Source organism: Panicum virgatum, chromosome 5N (assembly GCF_016808335.1).
Source record: "Panicum virgatum strain AP13 chromosome 5N, P.virgatum_v5, whole genome shotgun sequence".
NCBI lineage: Eukaryota > Viridiplantae > Streptophyta > Magnoliopsida > Poales > Poaceae > Panicum > Panicum virgatum.
In genome coordinates this window covers 43717581-43739048 of record NC_053149.1, presented here as the reverse complement: position 1 = coordinate 43739048, position 21468 = coordinate 43717581, and the positions used below count along the sequence as shown (strand labels likewise).

The 21468-nt window shown below is 44.3% G+C and overlaps 1 long non-coding RNA gene across 3 annotated transcripts; it reads right to left on the bottom strand.

Annotated features, from left to right (window-relative positions):
* Positions 1 to 13922: 13922 nt before the first annotated feature.
* LOC120672787 lies at positions 13923 to 19448 on the bottom strand. Of its 3 annotated transcripts, none has more exons than XR_005674315.1 (4): positions 18913 to 19448; positions 14994 to 15583; positions 14637 to 14748; positions 13923 to 14550 (listed from the first exon to the last, which is right to left on the bottom strand). It is a non-coding gene; the product is annotated as an uncharacterized LOC120672787 (long non-coding RNA). The 3 variants fall into 3 exon arrangements; XR_005674316.1 differs by having other exon boundaries at positions 14994 to 15079; positions 15187 to 19444; XR_005674314.1 differs by having other exon boundaries at positions 14994 to 19439.
* Between the last annotated feature and the right edge of the window lie 2020 nt (positions 19449 to 21468).

The following is a 21468-nucleotide window of genomic DNA, read 5'->3' as shown; positions in this document are numbered from 1 at the left end:
CAATCAAGGTTGTGAGCTGCACAAGAAGTTTGTAAGCTCCATTCATCGCCGAGGAATCCATAGTAAGTGACCTTGGGCTTGAGAGGTGATCTTCCCCTTGGGAGAGGAGCATAGGGGTTCTTGAGCACCGTCTCTTGAATCCTTTCTCAACGGAGACGTAGCACCTTCGGGTGTGAACTTCGGGAAACAAATCCTTGTCTCTTTCGTGTTAATTTACTTGATTTCATTGCTATTTGCTTGTGAGACTTCTTTTCTAGGGTTTGAGCTCGATCTACTCACTCACGAGTTTCTAGTGAGTTTTGTTTGTTGGATATCAACCTTAAGGAACCCCTGGTACTCGTACTTTAGCTCGATCTACTTTTCATACATAGATTCCTGCAGTTTGTTTTTAGTTTGTTCATACCCGGAGACTCTGGTTATAGCTCCGGATACTCCGGACCACAAAACCCGGAGTATCCGGGCTGAGTCTGCGTCTGACAGTTTTTTAAGTGTCTTTGAGTTGCAGATTGCTTATTCACCCCCCTCTAGGCATCTTAAGGTCTTTTCAATTGGTATCAGAGCTTGGCTCTCCATTCAAAGGGCTTAACCATCCGGAGAGGTCAAGATGTCGGATGATGAAAAGAATCCAGAGAATCCGGTTGATGAAGGTGAAAAAGACGATTCCGGTGATAAAAGAAACAAGGACAAGAATGTAGAGCCATCCAACAACAACAAGAAAGAAAAGAATAAGAATGGTGGAGAAGAAAGTGAAGAAGAGACATCCGATGATGAGATGTCTTATGAGAAGTGGAAGGCATGGAGGAAAAAGAAGAAGGAGAAAAGTTTGAAAAAGTATAGCTCCCGAGTTATTATTGATTCTAGTGATGACTCCGACACTGATTCCAAGAGAAGAACCTCACGCTCTTCAAACAAGGGTAGCTCATCAAGGTCAAAAGGCAAAGGTGATTATCGAAGAGTTGCTCATGACTACACTTTTTCACTACCTAGTGAGCACAATGCATCAATCCACATAGGCAAGCCACTTTTTTTGATGGGACCGGATACAATCAATGGAAGACAAAGATGTATAGCTACATGAATGCAATCCACAAGGATGTGTGGAAGGTTGTAGAGGTTGGGTGTGAGCTACCGGAAGAAGATGAAACTCGAACACCCATTCAATCATATGTGCTCCAACGAAATTTTCAAGCATTGAACATGCTTCACACATCCGTGAGCTCCAAAAAATTTAATAAGATAGAAGATGCACAAAACGCCAAGGAGGCTTGGGACACTCTCTAGTGAACCATCAAGGGTCAAGAAAAGTATGTGAATCAAGAATCAAAACTTTGGAAGATGAATTGAGCTTATTCTCCATGAAGAAGGATGAAGGTGTGAAAGAGATGTATAACCGCATGAAGAAGATCACAAATCAAATCAAATCTCTTGGTAGTGACAAGTGGGGTGACCGTGAGATCGTGGACAAGCTCTTGACCGTGTATATGGCTAGGGATGTTACTCTACCTAGCTTGATTAGAGCCGAAAGAGGATTCAAGAACTTCATCGCCGAGAATGTCCTTGGAACAATTGAGGCTCACCATGATCAATTGAAGAGAGTCAAGATTAACCAAGGTCTAGCCGAGCTTCAAGAACAAGCAGCCAAGAATAGTGGGTTGGCACTTCAAGCTAAGTCAAAAGGCAAAGAAAAGGCAAACCAATACTTAAAAAAATGAAGGCACTAGTAGTGATGATGATAACGAGCTTGATGATGAGCAAATGGCCTTCTTTATCAAGAACTTCACAAGAGTATTGAAGAAAAGCAACTTTAAAAACTTTGGGAAGAACAAGAAGTATGAGCCAAGAAGAAGATCTAATAGGCCGTGCTTTGGGTGTAACAAAGTTGGGCATTTCATTGCCGATTGCCCGGAAGAGAAGAAAAAGAATAAAGACACCAAAGAAAGCACATCCAAGAGAGATAAATCAAAATACAAGAAGCAAGCCGGAGAAGCTCATCTTGGTCAAGAATGGGATTCACAACAAGAAAGTGAGTCCGAGAAAGAAGATATTGCAACCATGGCTTTTAAGGCATCATCTCAACATCCTACAAGCTTGTTTGAAGATCTCACCGACGATGAGGATGAAGATCCTATCATGTGCTTCATGGCTAAAAACTCCAAGGTAACATCTCCAAACTCATCGGACGATGAAATGGATAATGAAGTAGAAGTTGTTAAACTAGTCAAGAAATATGGTAAAGGGGCCACAACTAAAATGATGAAATTAGTTATGAAACTAGATGAAGCGGATGAGACTCTTGAAACACAAGAAGAATTGCTTAGACTTGAGAGAGAAAAATTCAAGGCTCTTGAAAAGGACCTCGCCAATGAAAGGGAGGAAAATAAGATGCTTGTGAACTCAATCAAAGTCAAGGATGGCACTCTTCTTGAGTTGAAAGAGTCACTCTCTAGTGAAAAAGAAAAAGTGGATGATTTGACTAGAAAATTTTCCTTTGTCAATGACACTAACACTTTCCTAAGGAAGGATAATGAGAAACTTCAAGAGAGCATGACAAGATTACAAGCTAATCACACGGCACTTGAAGTTCAATTTAATACTCTTTGGGAAAGTACTTCTAAGACTTGAGAGACATCTAATTCATCTAGTCCTTCGACAAGTAATGGTTGTGCACGGTGCTATAACATCGATATTCAAACTTGTGCTACTAACCATGTTGAGATGAATGCAATGAAGAAAGAAATCTCTAGACTCACTCATTTGTTGCAAGAAGAGGCTCCATCACATACTCAAGTCCCAAAGAAAAATCCCTCAACAAGGATAGGTGAGTTTGAGAAACACACCAAGGGATTTGGGTCAAGATACATGAGCAAGTTTGGGTTTGAAAAGGGTAAGAGACTTGATAGGAATGGGCAAGGTACTCCACATGCCATTCCATTTATCAAGAACAAGAACAAGACGGTCTTGGGTGCTCAAGGAGGTCTAGTGAACATGACCACTCCCATTCACAAGACAAATGATGTGGTTCAAGAAAGTGGTCATGTCAAATTCATCAAGAGAGGCACAACATGTGATGAGGGTGCTAAGATTGTTGCATCCTCATTCAAAGAAGATAAGTTCAATGCCTCTAACCCAACCAAGATCAAGCGCAAGAATCATCTCATGTATCCTTTTATGCCGATTATGTATTGACAAGGAACCACCGTGGTAAAGTGGTTGCTAAGTTTGTAGGACACCGTACATGGAACACAAAAGTGAAAAGCTATGTATGAGTGCCCAAAGTTCTTGTGACTAACATTAAAGGATCCAAGTATTGTTGGGTACCTAAAAGAAAAGAGTAACTTTGTTTTGTAGGGATACTCCTCCGGTGGATCAACTTGGGTGATTGATAGTGGATGCACAAATCATATGACCGGAGAAAGGAGTATGTTCGAAACAATAACCGCATCAAGTGGAGATCATTTCATTACCTTTGCGGGAAATCAAAAGGGAAGAGTGCTTGGTACCGGTAACATTAATCTAAACTCAAAATTCACTCTCTCAAAAGTTCTTTTAGTTAAGTCACTTGGTTACAATTTATTGTCCATCTCACAACTTTGTGAGTCGGGCTTCAATTGTTTGTTCACTAACGAGGGTGTGACCATCATTAGAAGAAGCGAGGACTCCGTTGCTTTCAAAGCGGTGCTCAAGGGAAAGCTCTATCTTGTGGATTTCTCTCAAGAGAAGGCTCAACTTGACGCTTGCTTGATAGCAAAGTCTAGCTTGGGTTGGTTATGGCATCGCCGACTAGCTCACGTTGGGATGAGAAATCTCAACAAACTTCTAAAGGGGGATCACATCCTAGGAATAACAAAAGTTTCTTTTGAGAAAGATCGTGTTTGTAGTGCATGCCAAGTCGGGAAGCAAGTTGGTGTTCCACATCCATCAAAGAGCATCGTCACCACCATCAAGTCATTTGAACTTCTACATATGGATCTCTTTGGCCCAGTGGCGTACATTAGCATTGGTGGTAACAAAGATAGTCTTGTCATTGTTGATGATTATTCTCGTTTCACTTGGGTATTCTTTTTGCATGACAAAAGTGTAGTGCAAGAGACCTTCAAGAAGTTTGTAAAAAGAGCTCAAAATGAATTTGAGACTAAGATCAAGAAAGTGAGGAGTAACAACGGTACCGAATTCAAGAACACTAACGTAGAAGAGTTTCTAGATGAAGAGGGCATTGGTCATGAGTTCTCGGTTCCATACACCCCTCAACAAAATGGAATTATTGAGAGGAAAAATAGAACTCTCATTGAGACCGCAAGAACAATGCTTAATGAGTACAAGATCTCGGATCAATTTTGGGCGGAAGCAATCAACACGGCATGTCATGCAATCAACCGCCTATATCTTCACAAGATTTTGAACAAGACGGCATACGAGCTTCTACTTGGTAAAAAGCCTAACGTGTCTTACTTTAGAGTCTTTGGGAGTAAGTGCTTCATTCTAAACAAGAAGCCAAAGAACTCTAAGTTTGCACCTAAAGTTGATGAAGGATTTCTTCTTGGTTATGCCTCAAATGCTCATGGCTATCGTGTTTTCAACAAAACCTCCGGTTGTGTTGAAATAGCGTGTGACGTGACATTTGACGAATCTAATGGCTCTCAAGGAGAGCAAGTTGATAATGTTGTAGGAATGGAAGAATCATCAAGTCAAGCCATTAAAAAGTCGGCAATTAGTGAGATAAAGCCTCAAGAACAAGTGGACAATGATAATGATGATGTATGTTTCAAGGGCCATCTACCTCTACATCCGCTGCAAAACCTGGAAACTCCGGATATGAAGCCGGAGACTCCGGACATAATGACCGGAGTATCCGGACTCCAGACCGGAGTATCCGGTTCACTCAAGCTGAAACAACAACTCAACAACAAGATAAATCTCAAGATGATAGAGAAGCTGAACCAATCCAACATCAATCCTCCATTCCACATCCAAGAGTTCATCACATAATCCAAAAGTATCATCCTGTGGATAATATCCTTGGAAGTATAAGTAAAGGCGTAACCACTCGATCTCATTTGGCTACGTTTTGTGAACATTACTCGTTTGTTTCTTCTTTGGAACCTCTTAAGGTAGATGAAGCATTGGATGATCCAGATTGGGTGATGGCTATGCAAGAAAAATTGAACAACTTCACTCGGAATGAAGTCTGGTCCTTAGTAGAAAGGCCCAAGCAAAATATCATTGGAACCAAGTGGGTCTTTCGAAACAAACAAGATGAACATGGCGTGGTAACAAGAAACAAAGCTAGGTTGGTTGCTCAAGGCTACACACAAATCGAAGGTTTGGATTTTGGTGAGACTTATGCTCCCGTAGCTAGGCTTGAGTCAATTTGTATCTTGCTTGCCTTTGCTACTCACCATGATTTCAAGCTATATCAAATGGAAGTGAAGAGTGCTTTCCTTAATGGACCAATCTCCGAGTTAGTATATGTTGAGCAACCACCGGGTTTTGAAGATCCCAAATTCCCAAACCACGTCTATTTGCTCCATAAGGCGCTCTATGGGCTCAAACAAGCCCCTAGAGCATGGTATGAATGCCTTAAGGACTTTCTCTTAAGGAAAGTCTTTGAAATAGGCAAAGCCGATCCTACTCTTTTCACTTGCAAAATTGATAGAGAAATCTTTGTGTGCCAAATATATGTCGATGACATTATATTTGGCTCTACTAACAAAACTTGGTGCGATGACTTTAGTAGGATTATGACAAAGAGATTTGAGATGTCTATGATGGGTGAGTTGACCTTTTTCCTCGGATTTCAAATCAAGCAACTCAAGGATGTCACTTTCATTAGTCAAACCAAGTACATCAAGGATATGCTCAAGAAGTTTGACATGGAAAATGCCAAGCCCATCAAAACTCCCATGCCAACCAATGGGCATCTCGATCTCAATGAAGATGGCAAGGCCGTGGATCAAAAGGTATATCGCTCCATGATTGGATCCCTTCTTTACCTTTGTGCATCTAGGCCCGATATTATGCTTAGTGTGTGCATGTGTGCAAGATTTCAAGCTAATCCGAAAGAATGTCATTTGATGGCGGTTAAGAGAATCCTAATATATTTGGTCTTCACTCCTAACCTTGGTCTATGGTATCCCAAGGGCTCATCTTTCGACTTACTTGGCTATTCCGATTCGGATTATGCCAGTTGCAAAGTGGATCGAAAGAGCACTACGGGGACTTGTCAATTCCTTGGCCGGTCCTTAGTAGGTTGGAGCTCTAAGAAGCAAAATTCGGTTGCCTTGTCCACGGCGGAGGCCGAGTATGTCGCTGCCGGTGCGTGTTGTGCACAACTCTTGTGGATGAGACAAACATTGAGTGACTTTGATTGTCATTTTGATGCAGTTGCTCTATTTTGTGACAATGAGAGTGCAATCAAGTTAGCAAACAACCTGGTACAACACTCCCGAACAAAGCACATAGATATTCGTCATCACTTCTCAAGGGATCATGAGGCTAAGGGAGATATTGCTTTACAACATGTAAGCAACGACGGGCAACTTGCCTATATCTTTACTAAGCCTCTAGATGAGTCAAGATTTTTTTCTTTGAGAAATGAACTAAACATCTTGGATTCTCGTAACCTAACTTGAATTACTGCATACACTTGAGTGATCATAGATTAAGTGGTTCTCAAAATGAAAAGATCTTGAAAACTTTCAAGAATGTGTGACTTTTGTTTTATGAAAAGTTTGGTTCTCCACTTTACTCACTTGAGATCATTGTTCAACTTGATTGATTGTTGACTGATCTTGAGTCGAGTAATTTCTCTCACACCTTTAGATCTTCAAAATCTATCTATACTAGATCCATCTAGATCAAGTTCTTTTGAGCCTTTTACTGCTCAGTTTGAGGGGGAGCCGGAGTCTCCGGCCTGATACCCTGAGTTTCCGGACGGTCCGGATTCTCCGGCCCAAAGGCCGGATACTCCGGATAATTAATTTTTCCTATATATACTACGAGGCGGTCGGGGTCAAACCGACCTCAAGTCCTTTTCACCGCCGCCGCCGCCTCCTCTCTTCCCCTCACCTCATCTCACGCCCTAGTGGCGATTTTGACCTTCCAACCATCAAGAACTCGTCAATCCTTGAAGGAAGGCTCTCCTTTCCTCGGGAAACTCCGGGGAGGCTTTGGATTTGAAGTTCCCGCGCTCTCAATGGTCTCAAAGGTATTTTGAACTTCGGATCGCCCGATCTCCCAATGCCGTAGGTTTCTTTGAAAGATCTTTAGGGCATCTCTTTCTAGCATGTGTAGGAACCATTGGCTCAAGTTTCACGCAAATCCCATGGCAAAATCCTTAGATTTTCGTAACCTAGGGTTTCAGGTGCTCGAGTTCGGATACTCCGGATATACACCCGGATACTCCGGACCCTCTGGGCTGGAGTTTCTGGGGATATACCCGGAGTCTCCGGACTGGATCACCACAGGCACATCCTCTTCCTCCAAATCCTATCCAGCTTGGTCTTGATCTTACTTATCTATTCTTTAGGCATTGTGAGGCCACGTGCTGGTGAGTCCTTGGAGGATGCGGAACAAAGAAGGAAAAAGCGGCGTCATGATCCTCGCACTCAAAGGGAGAATCCCCATCCAAACCCTTCAAGGGAGCTGCGCCCACGACATCGCACGGGCAAGGAACCCGCATGCAGCAATTCAAGAAAGGAGCCAAGGAAAGCTCCTTACATTATGCAAAGTCGACCTGCGACTCCTCCATCCCATCCGACTCCAACAAGCAAGGGTATTGCTCATGACATTTGTCCTAAACCCCCTCCTCGCTTGCAAGTTGAATACTCTTCTTAGCAGCGCAACTATCCAAGCATTCCAAGGCTTCATCGACCTGGAATTGTTCCTGGCTTTGCGGTTGAGATGGAAAGAAATTACTACAAGCAAGATGTGGCACTTAGGGAGGCACGCAAGGAGAAAGTCTACAAATATGACAAGAGTGAAGGTCTTGAGAGGTGTTTTTGGTGTAAACTCCATGAAGACTTCTATTCCTCAGTGGTGATGCGCAAGTCTCGGGCTCCCATCGTCCCATGCAAGTACGTGGATTGGAAATATTATGAATATATGAAGGATCCATTCTTTAATGAGGCTATGGATAAGTGCAAGGAGATGGGTCTTTATGACATCATGGGCTTTCGCTATGATTGGAATGAGGAGATCCTAGGTCAATTTCACTCTTCCTTGTACTATGATGAAAAAGAGATTGCTTTCTATTGGACCACCGAGGGAGTCAAATATGGAGTAGATTACATGACCTTCTCTAGGATACTTGGACTTGGCACTAAGGATGAGAAAAGAGATCATATTCATGTTGAGGAACAACTCCCATATCAAGTACCTACCTTGTTCTTCAATCCTATTTGCGCTCAGGAAGGAAAGGCAAACTATATCCTACCAGTATACTATGCAATGAATCAATTCTTTAGAGCCACCATTGATGCAAAGGATGGTAATTCTGTGGCACTTAGATACTATGCAGTAAACCTTCTAGCCCGTGCCTTGCCTAGTGGAAAACCTTTTTGCATCATGGACTTCATTTGGAATGAGCTAAGAAGGACTGTGATTGAGGCCAAGAAGTCACTTCCTGCTGCACCGTATATCATGTACATGATTGAGAGGGTGACAAAGGTCACATTTCCAAAGACGATCAAGCATGAACCTCTTCACCTCCGTGCCCGCTCTGGTGATGCACCACCTCTTCCTCCATCTCATGCCGGTGCAACAAGAAACCCAAGATATGATCCTGCTCCATCTTCTTTGGGAGCCTCTTCATCGTCTCGTCACCGTCACCATGACTCTTTTGTGAAGAGGGCCCTCTGCAGCTTGTTCGGAATGTGCAGGAACATTGCACAAGATGTTCATGAGAACGCAAGGTCGATCAATGAGATTCGGGGTCACATGGGCCTTCCTTTGGATTCGCACCGCGAGCTCCTGGCCTTCGATGATCCATTTGCTGAGTGGGATGCCGCCGATGAGGCTGCTGTTGCTGCTGCTCATGCTCCACTTCCTCGTGCTCGTCGCCAAGCCTGTTCTCCTCATCGCCGTGCTTCTACTTCCTCTCGCCATGCTCCTCCAAGTTGCCAAGAGATCTTTGATGAGGAAGAGGAGACCGAGGAAGACGCGCCCCTCGACTACCGCGAGCACCCCGATTCAGCTGAAGATGAGGACACCTCCGAGGACATCGCCCAAGATGAAGATGATGAGTAGATGGACTTCATGCTCCTTTTCATTCCCTTTTTGGCACTTGATGACAAAGGGGGAGTGAAGGTGTCATTTATGTACTCATTTGGGCTTGTATCGACTTGTATTGAACTTGTTTCCATTTCGTTTCGAATTCCTTTGATCTTTGTAAGGACAATGTGGTGTGAGAACATTTGTAATGTGTGCTACTCTGTGCTTAGCTGTCGTATTTGTCTCTGTTCTAAGGAATTTGTGCTAGTGTGAGAATTCTTTCTCTGACTTGGTGACTGTTTTTCTGAGTTCTGGTTCAGAAGGGCCGGATACTCCGGTCTACAGGCCGGATTCTCCGGATTCCCTGACCGGAGTCTCTGGGTCTTGCTGGCAGACACACTTTTTATTGAGTGGATAACATGTCATATGCATCACTCATGTTTTTGCACGCACCTGTTCACCCCATTGTTAAACATACAAGAGTTTTTGTGGTTCTCTTGATATATGCCAATTGTTGACATGTTAAGTCAAAATTGAAATTCAAAGTTCATGACATATATTCAGGGGGAGCTCTTATATGCTAGTTGTTTATTGTTTTATGTTAATCAAATGAGCTACATGTGGGTTGTTATCAATCACCAAAAAGGGGGAGATTGAAAGTGATCTAGGTCCCTAAGTGGATTTTGGTGAATAATGAAAAAACACATGTATATTTAATTGTGTAATTGAGCATGTGTGCAGGCGATGAATATGTATAGGTGAATCAAATGATGACGTATGGCCCCCAAAAAGGAAATGAAAAGGCGGTGTTTAAGTATACTCATGATATTAGATTTTATATTTGAATTTTGAGTACATGGACGCCGTACTATCAAGAGGGACTTGATTCAAGGGTTTCGATTTAAATCTTGTGCTCAAGAGAACCTAGACAAATATCTGTGAGCCACAAAATACACTCAAAAGAGCAAAACATGAGCTTTCATCCTGCCTAACCCGGATACTTCGGGTATAGGGCCGGATACTCTGGAACCCGTTGCCCGGAGTGTCCGGGTGCTGTTCTCGGGCTGAAAAATTAGGGTTGCCCGGAGTCTCCGGGCATATACCCGGAGTCTCCGGGAAACTGTTCGCCCAACAGCTATTTTTGGGTCAAGGGGTATAAATACTCCCTCCCCTCATTCAGTTCACTCCCTCTTGCCATTCATTCGAGCTGAACTCCTCCTAAAGCCAAAAGAGAGCTCTCTCACTCCCCTCTCTTCATTCTTGAGTGATTCCTTTGAGGGATTTGAGTGAGAAGCAAGCAAGAGCAAGGATTCGTGCTAGTGAGCCTCATTCCCACCTCTTGAGCACTTGGTTTTGGTCAAGCCCGCGGATTCAAGTTTGTTACTCTTGGAGCCTTGTGCTCCTAGACGGCTAGGCGTTCTTGTGACTGCTCAATCAAGGTTGTGAGCTGCACAAGAAGTTTGTAAGCTCCATTCCTCGCCGAGGAATCTATAGTAAGTGACCTTGGGCTTGAGAGGTGATCTCGCCCTTGGGAGAGGAGCATAGGGGTTCTTGAACACCGTCTCTTAAATCCTTCCTCAACGGAGACGTAGCACCTTCGGGTGTGAACTTCGGGAAAAAAATCCTTGTCTCTTTCGTGTTAATTTACTTGATTTCATTGCTATTTGCTTGTGAGACTTCTTTTCTAGGGTTTGAGCTTGATCTACTCACTCACGAGTTTCTAGTGAGTTTTGTTTGTTGGATATCAACCTTAAGGAACCCCTGGTACTCTTACTTTAGCTCGATCTACTTTTCATACACAGATTCCTGTAGTTTCTTTTCAGTTTGTTCATACCCGGAGACTCTGGTTATAGCTCCGGATACTCCGGACCACAAAACCTGGAGTATCCGGGCTTATACCCGGAGTATCCGGGCTGAGTCTGCGTCTGGCAGTTTTTTAAGTGTCTTTGAGTTGCAGATTGCCTATTCACCCCCCCTCTAGACATCTTAAGGTCCTTTCAATAGCCATCTAGCTGTATGCAATCATGTGAGATCTGATGTAGTTTGTTTGATTCCTATTCCTTCAGTAATTGTATCAAAGGGGTTCTTCAGCCTTTTCCCCTCAGCCTCCTCTTTTGTGTACATTACCCCTCTAGTAACTTTATTGAACAGACTAGATCCAGGCGGGTCCATTAAAAAACATTTGATGCTCCTGTTCTTTTCCTAAGCATGGGGTATCATTGTGATAAAAATATATTTACCAGAGAGAAAATATATAACAAATAAATAAATAAATAAATAAATAAGCATCTAACCTTAAGATATCGTGAGACTCCAGCAATTGTACCACCAGTACCAGCTGCGGCAACGAAGGCATGCAGGGATCCTTTAGTTTGTTCCCATATCTCAGGACCAGTCTATTCATAATGTGCTCGGTAATTTGCCATATTCTCAAACTGGTCAGCAAAGAAACCTCATTTTGAATCAGAACTCAGATCACATCCTTCTGAATCAGAACTCGGATCACATGAAGTACTGGACGATTGAGCATGGTCTTCTTGGTACGTGTTGTCGGTCGCGATGGAGGAGGGTCTTCTTAGTACGTGCTTGCTTCCTGCTCTGACCTAGCAGGGTCGCGATTGAGCAACACTTTCAGTTGCTTTTCAGTAGTATTTCTAAATGTGCATGTGTTTGAGTTCCCTTCTGAGTCATAAATATATGACTGCCCTTTCTCTTTTGTTATAATCCAATGAATTGATGCAGAGAGTGACAGTTCATGTTAGCTTAGACAATTGGAGATATCATTAACAGTGCAATAACTTGTGAATTATCCATGAGCTAATAGGTGTGTAACAAATAAGCAATCTTTTTTCCATTTGGTTCAATCGTTGTGTGTAACTTTCTGCAATATGATTGAATCTGCAGCTCAAATATATTTGTGATAGAATTAATCTTTTAGTGATTCTAGGAGAGAACAGCATGACACATGAGAGATTGCATTGGCAAAGTGAGGTTCAAAAGCAGCAGCTCCAAAGTGAGCAGTACCCTGAAGAAATAAACCTTGCTTTCATGTGATCTGTCACAATCCTTTTTTTCCCTTTTGATTGGGTGAGTTGGTGTGCATGCTGCATATAAATGCTCCTTCCTAAACCAAAACTATAATTCCTGATTCTTTGGCAGAGCAAGCTGGAGGCAGGGTGTCATTGTCAGAGCAAGCTGGAGGCTGGAGATTAATAAGACCAAAGAGCTTCTATATTGTAGAAAGGGCCAAGTCTGATGTCAAGAAGAACATGTAACTTAAGCATTTAGCTTGTGTTTTGGCAAAGGATCTGTTGATTCTCATGGAAGCTTATTGTTTATGTTGCAACAATTTGGTACTCGATGTTAGACCATATGTGTGTGTGCTTTTGATTTCTGATCAGCTAACTTCCTTAAGATTGTGAATTCACTTATTGTCAGTCTGTCACTGAAAAGAGAAGCACAGTTAGATACTTCTCTGAGATTTCCGTGTTTCCACAGATGATGGCACTGAAATTCTGTCGCACTCTTGTGTTCTTGTGAGTTCACTTCTCTGAATCTTTTCATGTGACAGGGCCTCGCACTCCTGCAGCATATCAGGTTCCGTGTTGTTTAAGAGCTTCATGTGTTCCCTCTTCTGCAGGGTGTCAAATCTCCTGTTCTGAGAGCTATGTTGGAAGACGCTAAACTGAAACATCCTGAAAAGTCATGTGTTTCCATCTTCAGCTAATATAAATAGCTTCATGCTTGCACTCTCCCATGTTTTATCGGTTTCATCTAGAGAAGCTAACGAGAACGAACGTTGATCCATGTCTCAGCGAGCAGAAGATAGAGCACGGGAGACAATAAGTTCAGAGAAGCTAACGAGAAGCCAATAAGTTCAGAAGATAGAGCACGGAAGCCATGCACGAAAACCTTGGATTGAGAAATGGATTCTAATGGGTTGAATCCATGGACTGTCAAACAATTTAATTTGGTTTGGCTTGAAATTATACAATGGTTTGGTGTAGTTTAGATTATCAACATGGAGGGTTGGATTGGATTAGGGGGACTTGACTTGTACGGTGGAAATGGATTGGTGGGGTTTCGGATGGGATTCTGGCCCATTTGCAGGTTTATGAGCGCCATTGCCCAGAGGCAGAGGGGACGGGAGGCGAGCACGACGGCCGCGGAGAGGAAAGGAGGAGGGTTTTCTGGGGGCAGTGGCAGGTGAGCGCCCGAGTCGGGATCGGAGCTCGCGTGCTGGGGCTGGGCAGCGGTGGCTTCGGCTCGGCCGCTCGGGGCGCTGCCTGGTGGCCGAAATCAAATGGGGAAAGCCAGGTTTCCTCGCAGGCCCACCTGCCAGTTAGACGGAAGACTATGGACACTGATTCGAGTACGGTAGCCAACTGCTAACACTAGGACCGTTTGGAATAATCTGATGTCCCCAACAAGAATTTGTAATTTAAACAAAAGCGTAGGGAGTACTAATCTATACTGCCGGCACATGGTTGATTGTTGCGCACATTTTCGCTCACACCTCGCAGGCACGTTCAGCTGGAAGTGCAGCAAACAAGATCATACCAAAACAGAGAATGCATACAGAACCTTAGACCCTCCACAGTGTATTGCCTAAGTGATGCCCAAAATGGAGAGAGATGATTTGGGCATCACTTCACACACTGGCAAGTGATGCCACATCCAACCGATGCTCCAAAAGTTTGGAGCGATGCAAGAACTTGCATAGATGCCATCTTCATAAACAATAATAAAAGTACTGTAGCAGAGTGCAGGTAGTTGAAATCTGATTTCACTCTCACACAGCCAACCCAACGTCCAAATTTCAACGGTCACAAACAAAATGTTACCGTTGGCTCATCGAGGCCATGTGCTCTATATATACACGGGTGCCAGTAACATGAATATACACACTTGTTGATTTACTATTGTAGCCATGGAGAACACTTCTTCATCTTTGACAAATTTACTGAACGCTGCAATCACAAGTGGTGATCCACAAAATCCACCTAGTCAACAATATCATTTCCCTGCAACCCAATACCCAATGAACTATCCACCAACACAATTTCCTCCCAATTTCAACCCTCAGTATCCACACATGCAGTCGTTTTGGAGGTCAATCCAGCAGCAGCTACCCACAATACCCATTCGTACAAGGAAGCTATCAAGGTCCTCACCAGGGCTTGAGTCAACAGACACAAGGAGGCAGCCAAGCATCACCAGTTGGATCCATGGCTTTCTTCCAAGGTAGTAGAGGCAGTGATTCGCGAGCTGATGAGAGTAGCCCGGTTGGTTCAGCTTCTCCGGTGTCCCAACAACATCTTCACCAGGTAGATCCTACTAACACTGCACAATGGAGTGACAAGAGTGACACCAGCCCAGAAGGAAGCCCAAAGAAAGAAGGGCGCGCGTATTGGGGAGAGGAGGAAAACCTTCGGTTAGCTAGTTCTTGGTTGAAGTGTTCCAATGATCCAATTAAAGGAGTTGATAGAAGGGGAGATAGGTACTGGAAGGATGTTGCAGCAGAGTACAACTTGCATGCACCTAAAGAGCAAAGAAGAACACCTAGTCAATTGAAAAATCATTGGAACAAGACTATCCCTTTCATTACCAAGTTCAATGCATGCTATGACAAGGCAAAAAGAGAGCATGCTAGTGGTGAATCTGATGATCAAGTCATGGAAAGAGCCCGTGAAGAGTACAAAGCAATTGTCAAGAAAAAGAGGCCTTTTGCACTGGAGTATTGGTGGAGAGCAATGAAGGATCAACCCAAGTGGAGTAAAGCTTACCCAATTGAAGAAATGGTCAACAAGAGATAAGCTGAATGCATCAGGAGCTTATAGTTCTTCAAATCAAGACAGTGAAGATGCAAACCCTGCAGCAAGGCAACGACCACCAGGGAGAAATGCATTGAAAGCACAACAAAAGGCAAAAGGCAAGTCAGTACATTCAGAAGACACCATTTCAAATGAAAATATAAACCTGTTCAATAAACTTCAGCTGAGGAAAGCTATTGCTGCTGAGAAAATGGCCGAAGCAACACTTACCAAGGCACAAGCTGCACAAACATAAGCTGAAGCTAAAAATAAGATGGCAGATACTGAGGAGAAGAAGACAAAGTTACAGATAATGGACAAGTATTTGATGCTGGTAGATAAAGACACTACGAGTTATGATGAAGCTAGCAAGGCTACGCATGAGAAAATATTGGCTTACTTAGCTAAGCAACTTTTTAGTTGAAATGATTTCTTTTTTTCTTTGACTGGTTCACTTGTACTACCTCTGCAAATCAGATTATGTATCAATGTATTAACCTGTTGGTTCTATATGCATCAATGAGATATCGTGCCTTGATTATTTACCCATATCTCAAAGTGACCTATACAGAAAACAAAATATACATCAGGGCACATAGTAGTTAGCATTTAATAATAAAAGAGACTGTTCTGACAATGTAGCTGTTGTAAAGTTAGCATTTAATAATAAAAGAGACTGTTCTGACAATGTAGCTGTTGAAAAAAAAAACTAGCCGTTGTGAGCTCCCTCTATAAAAAGGAGGACCCTTCAGGCCACCATACCCACCCCAGCTCATTCAAATCAGTAGAGAGCTTCCTACTCTACCAGCCAGTAAACAATTTCTCCATAAAGAAGGCCATGGAAACAAATATGCCCCTGCAAATCCCTGAAGAATCTGATAGTGATGCTGAAGTTGAGCAATTCTTTCGGGACTTCATGAATGACCCAATTGAGGCTCAGATTGAGACACAAATCAGAGCTCAGATTGAGGCAGAACAGAGAGGTACGTCTACTCAGTACCGAAGGTTTCGTAGAAGACATATAGAAAGAGATCGTGGAGCTGCTAGGGATCGATTGATGTCTGATTACTTTGTAGAAAATCCAGTATACAATGATTTCCAGTTTCGACGGAGGTAAAGGATGAAGCGGCATCTATTTCTACACATTGTGCAGACTCTTAGTTCTTGGTCTCCTTATTTTTGCCAAAGGAACGATGCATTTGGGAAGGTGGGCTTTTCACCCTTGCACAAATGCACTGTTGCCATGCGTATGTTAGCGTATGGAACACCTGCGGATATGTGGAATGAAAATCTACGAATTGCTGAAACCACAATTATTGAGTGCATGAATACCTTTTGTAGAGGTGTCGTGTTTTGGTCCTACATACCTAAGAAAACCAACTAGACAAGACATCCAAAGGTTATTTCATATAGGCTCAGCTCGTGGTTTTCCAGGCATGTTAGGAAGTGTAGATTGCATGCATTGGCAATAGAGAAACTGTCCAGTGGCATGGAAGGGGCAATATACTCGTGGAGATCAGGCTGGACCCACTGTTATGTTGGAAGCTGTTGCCTCACATGACCTTTGGATATGGCATGCATTTTTCGGTGTTGCCGGGTCAAACAATGACATCAATGTCCTGAATAGATCCCCTCTGTTCACTGAAGTAGTACAAGGGAGAGCTCCAGAGATTCAATTTACAGTCAATGGCAATGAATACAATATGGGATACTACCTAGCTAATGGTATTTATCCGGAATGGGCAACATTTGTAAAAACAATACATTTGCCTCAATGCAACAAAGACAAACTGTTTGCAAAAAGGCAAGAGGGAGCAAGAAAAGATGTGGAGCGTGCATTTGGTGTGCTGCAAGCTTGCTTTGCAATACTGTCAGTGTCCAGACCCGGCGGTCCAGCACCAACTAGTGAAGATGCTGCATGATCCCAACCCTAGATGGTTGATGCAAGAGGTAACACAGTTACGCAAGGGTTTATCCTGGTTCCGGCAACGGGGCCGTACGTCCAGCAGGGGTGTGCGAGTGCACTGTATTATATTGCACCGGAGTGCATGTAGTAGGGGAATACAAGCGAGGCGAGAGAGGGAGGAAGGCTCCCAAGTCTCTGCTAAGTGATTGAGGCAAGTGCCAATATCGAAAGGGAGTGAGCGGATGGCTAGGTGAGTGTGGGATGAGAGCGTCTCTGGTTGCGTAAGGAAGAAGGAGCCCGCCTCCTCCTTTTATAGACACAAGGAGGGGCGGAGTACATGTACGGGGAGATCGCGGAAGTCGTCGTCTTCTCCCCGAATCGGGGGTGTGCAGTGGATGCGCACTATGGAAAGTACACTGTGGGGTATGGCGTCGGGCGGGACAGTCGCCCTGAGAAGCTCTGTAGCTTCGCGGGGATCGCGCCGGCGTCCCGATGACTCCTGTGGGCGGTGTGGCGGTTGCTGTAGAAAGTACCGTCCTCCATGCTTGAGCTGGCGGAGCGCCGAGGGTTCAGCTGACGGGGTCTCGCCCCGGTCAAGGTCCGTACACCGTTCGAGGGTTGCACCCATGCTGGCCGAGGGTTGCGTGGAAGAGGAAGTACGGGGAGTTGGTAGCACAGTGGCGAGAGCAGTGCGGGGCACGTCTGCACAGGGCGTCGCAGGTTCCCACAGGGTCGGAACAGTGTCGGGGATGGCGGCACAGTGACGGAGTTGGCAGACGGGACTCCGGTCACACCCGCCGTGCGACACGGCGGCCTGACACTGTCTGACTCCCACGCTTCGCGGCGGAGTGGTTGGCATTTAATGCCTCTGTCAATCGGGTAGGTGAGCAGATGGGTTGCTAGTTCCAACTGCCGAGGGTGGCCTCGAGCGAGGCGGAGTTTCCCCTCGAGCCGAGGCCCCGCGGAGGGCTCGGCTCGAGGGTCCCTCAAGCGAGGCGGTGATGGAGCGCGTTGCTGGAGGCCTCGGCGGGGTGTCCTCGAGCGAGGCGGAGATGGTTCCGCGGGTTCGAGTGCGGCCTCGAATGGGCCGTACCGTGGAGCTAGGCCGTGGGCCGTGTACGGATCGGGCTTCCTTGGGACTTGGAGAGGATCTGGGCGCTGTGGGAGAGCTGGAGGAGCTCCAAGATATCCGGGTGCAGAGCGACGACTGAGTTGTCGTTGTTGGTGGCTTCTTCCTCTCCAGGATCACCGTCGAGTAGTCCTTCTTTCCCTTCGGATCGGAGGAGGACTGTTGGCCTTGGTTCGTTGTGACTGTAGAGTCTGACACGGCGGTAGGCACTGTGGGCCTGATTGCCCAATCCGTGTTTTGCGTTTTTTAGGGCGATTTAGTCCCTGGGTTAGGGTGCCCCTAATTATGGTACCCGACAAATACTACGCAGCCCAGCACGTATGTGGCAAGTGGAATCATTTGCTGAGATCATGTACGCATGTATTATATTACACAACACGATTGTAGAGGATGAAAGAGATACTTTCAAAGTTCGGTACAATGATGACTATGAGGAAGACTATGATGAAGGTAACTCCACACCATTGTTAAATTATGGACATGGGCCAATTCATGGGTTTTCCAGGGCTCTAGAGATAGAAGAAGATATCAGGGATAGAGATATGCATCGTCGTCTTAAAGCGGATTTGGTTGAGCATATATTTCAGCGCTTTGGAGGGGTCAAGACTAGAGTAATTTAGTTTTTCTTTAAGAAATATGTACTGCTCTGTATGCACTCTATATAATTGTCGGTCTGTATCATTTGATATGTATCAGGTTTAAAATCTCAAGCATGCCATGTTTTGTTGTGTCAAGATCCAAACATATTGTTCTTTTTAACTACCAATATACTCTAGATTAATCCTTGCTTTATCCATGCTAACTTTACTGTCTCGGGACATCAGAGAAATATGTATAGCAAGAAAGAAATTTAATACCTGTGATATTGCCTAGTAAATCGATGCACCAAAGTCATCTGCTCTAGCTGCTGCTTGCCTCGTCTCACAACCACCCGTGCATATGATCTGGGTACCGTCACGCCCGGGCGCATGCATCAATTGCAGCCTTCGAGTCCACATCCCCATGGCGCTGCGCCGATGTTCTCCAGTGCCATCGCCAACCTCTCCCGCGCCGCCGACGTCCTCCGCGTGGCGTGCCCTGCCCCAACTCCCCCATGGCGCTGCGCGATGTTCTTCGCTCCTGCGCCATCGCTATTCTCCAGCACCGCCGACGTCCTCCGCGTGGCGTGGCGTGCCCTGCCCCAACTCCGTCTCCTTCAGATGCCACCAGATCGGAGCAAGAGACTGGCTAGGGAGGCAAGATCTGGAAGAAGAGAGGTCAATTTGCATCCTCGTATCACTACGCCAGTGGAGAGAAAGAGGATTGGGGAACGGGAGGAGGAGTTTCTGGATCCGTCGCGGCAAGGAAATGGCTTGGGCAATTTTTTTTACTTCTGTGGGCCCTGCTCTTCTAGATAGCGTCGGTGCCCAAATTTTACGCACACTGGAACGTCCAGGGAGCGAAATTTTGACGGTGGGTCCCGATATTTTTTGGGCACCGGCTGTTTAGTTCCCAAAATGAAAATTTTTGGACGACAAATCGACTGTTTAGCTAGATGTCGGAAGAATTTTTCGAACACTAATTAAAAAACTAATTTCAGAACTCACCTGGAAACCGTGAGACGAATCTTTTGAGGTCTTTGACCGTATCATTAGCACATGTGGGTTACTGTGGCACTTATGGCTAATTATGCACTAATTAGACTCAAAAGATTCGTCTCGTCGTGTACATTCAAACTGTGCAATTAATTTTATTTTTTAACTATATTTAATACTACATGCATGTGTTCAAAGGGGAGGTGAAAATTTTTGGTAACTAAACGGGCGATAGTGTTTTGCTTAAGTGATGCTCAAAATAGAGGGAGAAGATATAGGCACTACTCCCACCAGCCATCGATGCCCATGCTAAAAAAATGAGAAGCGATCAGGGTTTTTTTTCCAACCGGACACCCCAAACCGGAGCACTCCGGTTCTGGTAAGCCGGACCGGTTTGACCGGTTACCGGTAGAAACCGGTCAAATTCAAATTTGAATTCAAAAAACTCAGTTCAACCGGTTCGTACCGGTATACCGACCGGTTTACCGGTCGGTTTGACCGGTTTGAATTCAAATCCAAATTTAAAATCGCATGCATAACCGGTTTGGACTAGTATACCGGCCGGTTTGACCAGTTTACCGGCCGGTTTGACCGGTTTATCAAGTGGGCCTTAATGGGCCGTCTCATTTTTTTCTTTTCTTTTTTGTTTTAACTTTAAATGCCCAAAAAGTATGTTAAACGAATGAATTTTTGAGAAAATTTGACATCATTAGATTCATCGCAGCTTGAAGTATTTTTAGATTTTTTTTGGGAATTTTTCATTTTTTTGAATTCAAATTTGAATTTTGAATTTGGGCCGGTTTGGTACCGGCCCAAACCGGAACCAGACCGGACCGGTTCCCACCGGTAAGGGGAACCCTACAAGCGATGCAAGTAGATATACCGATGCTATCTCTTAAAAAAAAATTCTATGACTCATGTGGTGGGGCAAAAGAAAGGAACGCAAGATGGCAGGACTTGGGCGTGTTTGGTCAGGGAGTGCAAAAGTTTTCCTTTGACCACTAATTAGAGGTATTGGATAAAGTCTAATTATGAAATAATTTTCATAATTATAGTATTGTAGCATGTATTGTAGCTAATAAGATCTTTGACCGCATGATTAGAGAATGATTTGGAAGTGGTTACTGTAGCATCACTGTAGCCAATCATGGTAGAACTTAACTCATTAGATTCGTCTCGAAAAATTACACCCATCTATGAAAAAATTTCGCAAATAAACTTTATTTAATACTCCATACGTGCATTCGTCTTTTTGCGAAAATTTTTACCAAACACGGCACTTGTTGGCTGTTTGGAGTTGATTCTATTTATTTTCTTCTATTTGTTTGTGGATCGCGCTGTGATGTCCTGTACTGCTGCCCATTGCAGCTGTTGAGGAGCGATGCTCATTTTTGGTTGTGGGGCCCGATTTTTATAGGCTTCGCTCCACACTCTGGAGGATTACAGACGGATGGAGCCGGACGCCGGTACGAACCAAACACATCAGGTTTCAGAAACCGAGACATTCCATAGCACAATTGACAAAAATGTTGCAATGATTCAGAAACGTTCCAACGACCTGGTTCCGAAAACTGAAAGATCCCATTTCACAATCGAATAGTCACCAAAAGCACATGATCCACCTCGCACACGATTCTTCAAAATCAAATGCATTCAGAGTTTCTGCATCTCTCTCCAATGAGCACAGATCATTGGCGTCCTCTCTCGAATGTGAGAGGCTACGTCAATGGCCAGGGGCCATTTTGTAGCATCAAACCCGTGCAGACATTCACGACCATCATCTGATCAACAAGATAAACTTGCACACAAAGTTGTGGGCATAAATGGATGAGCACCCAA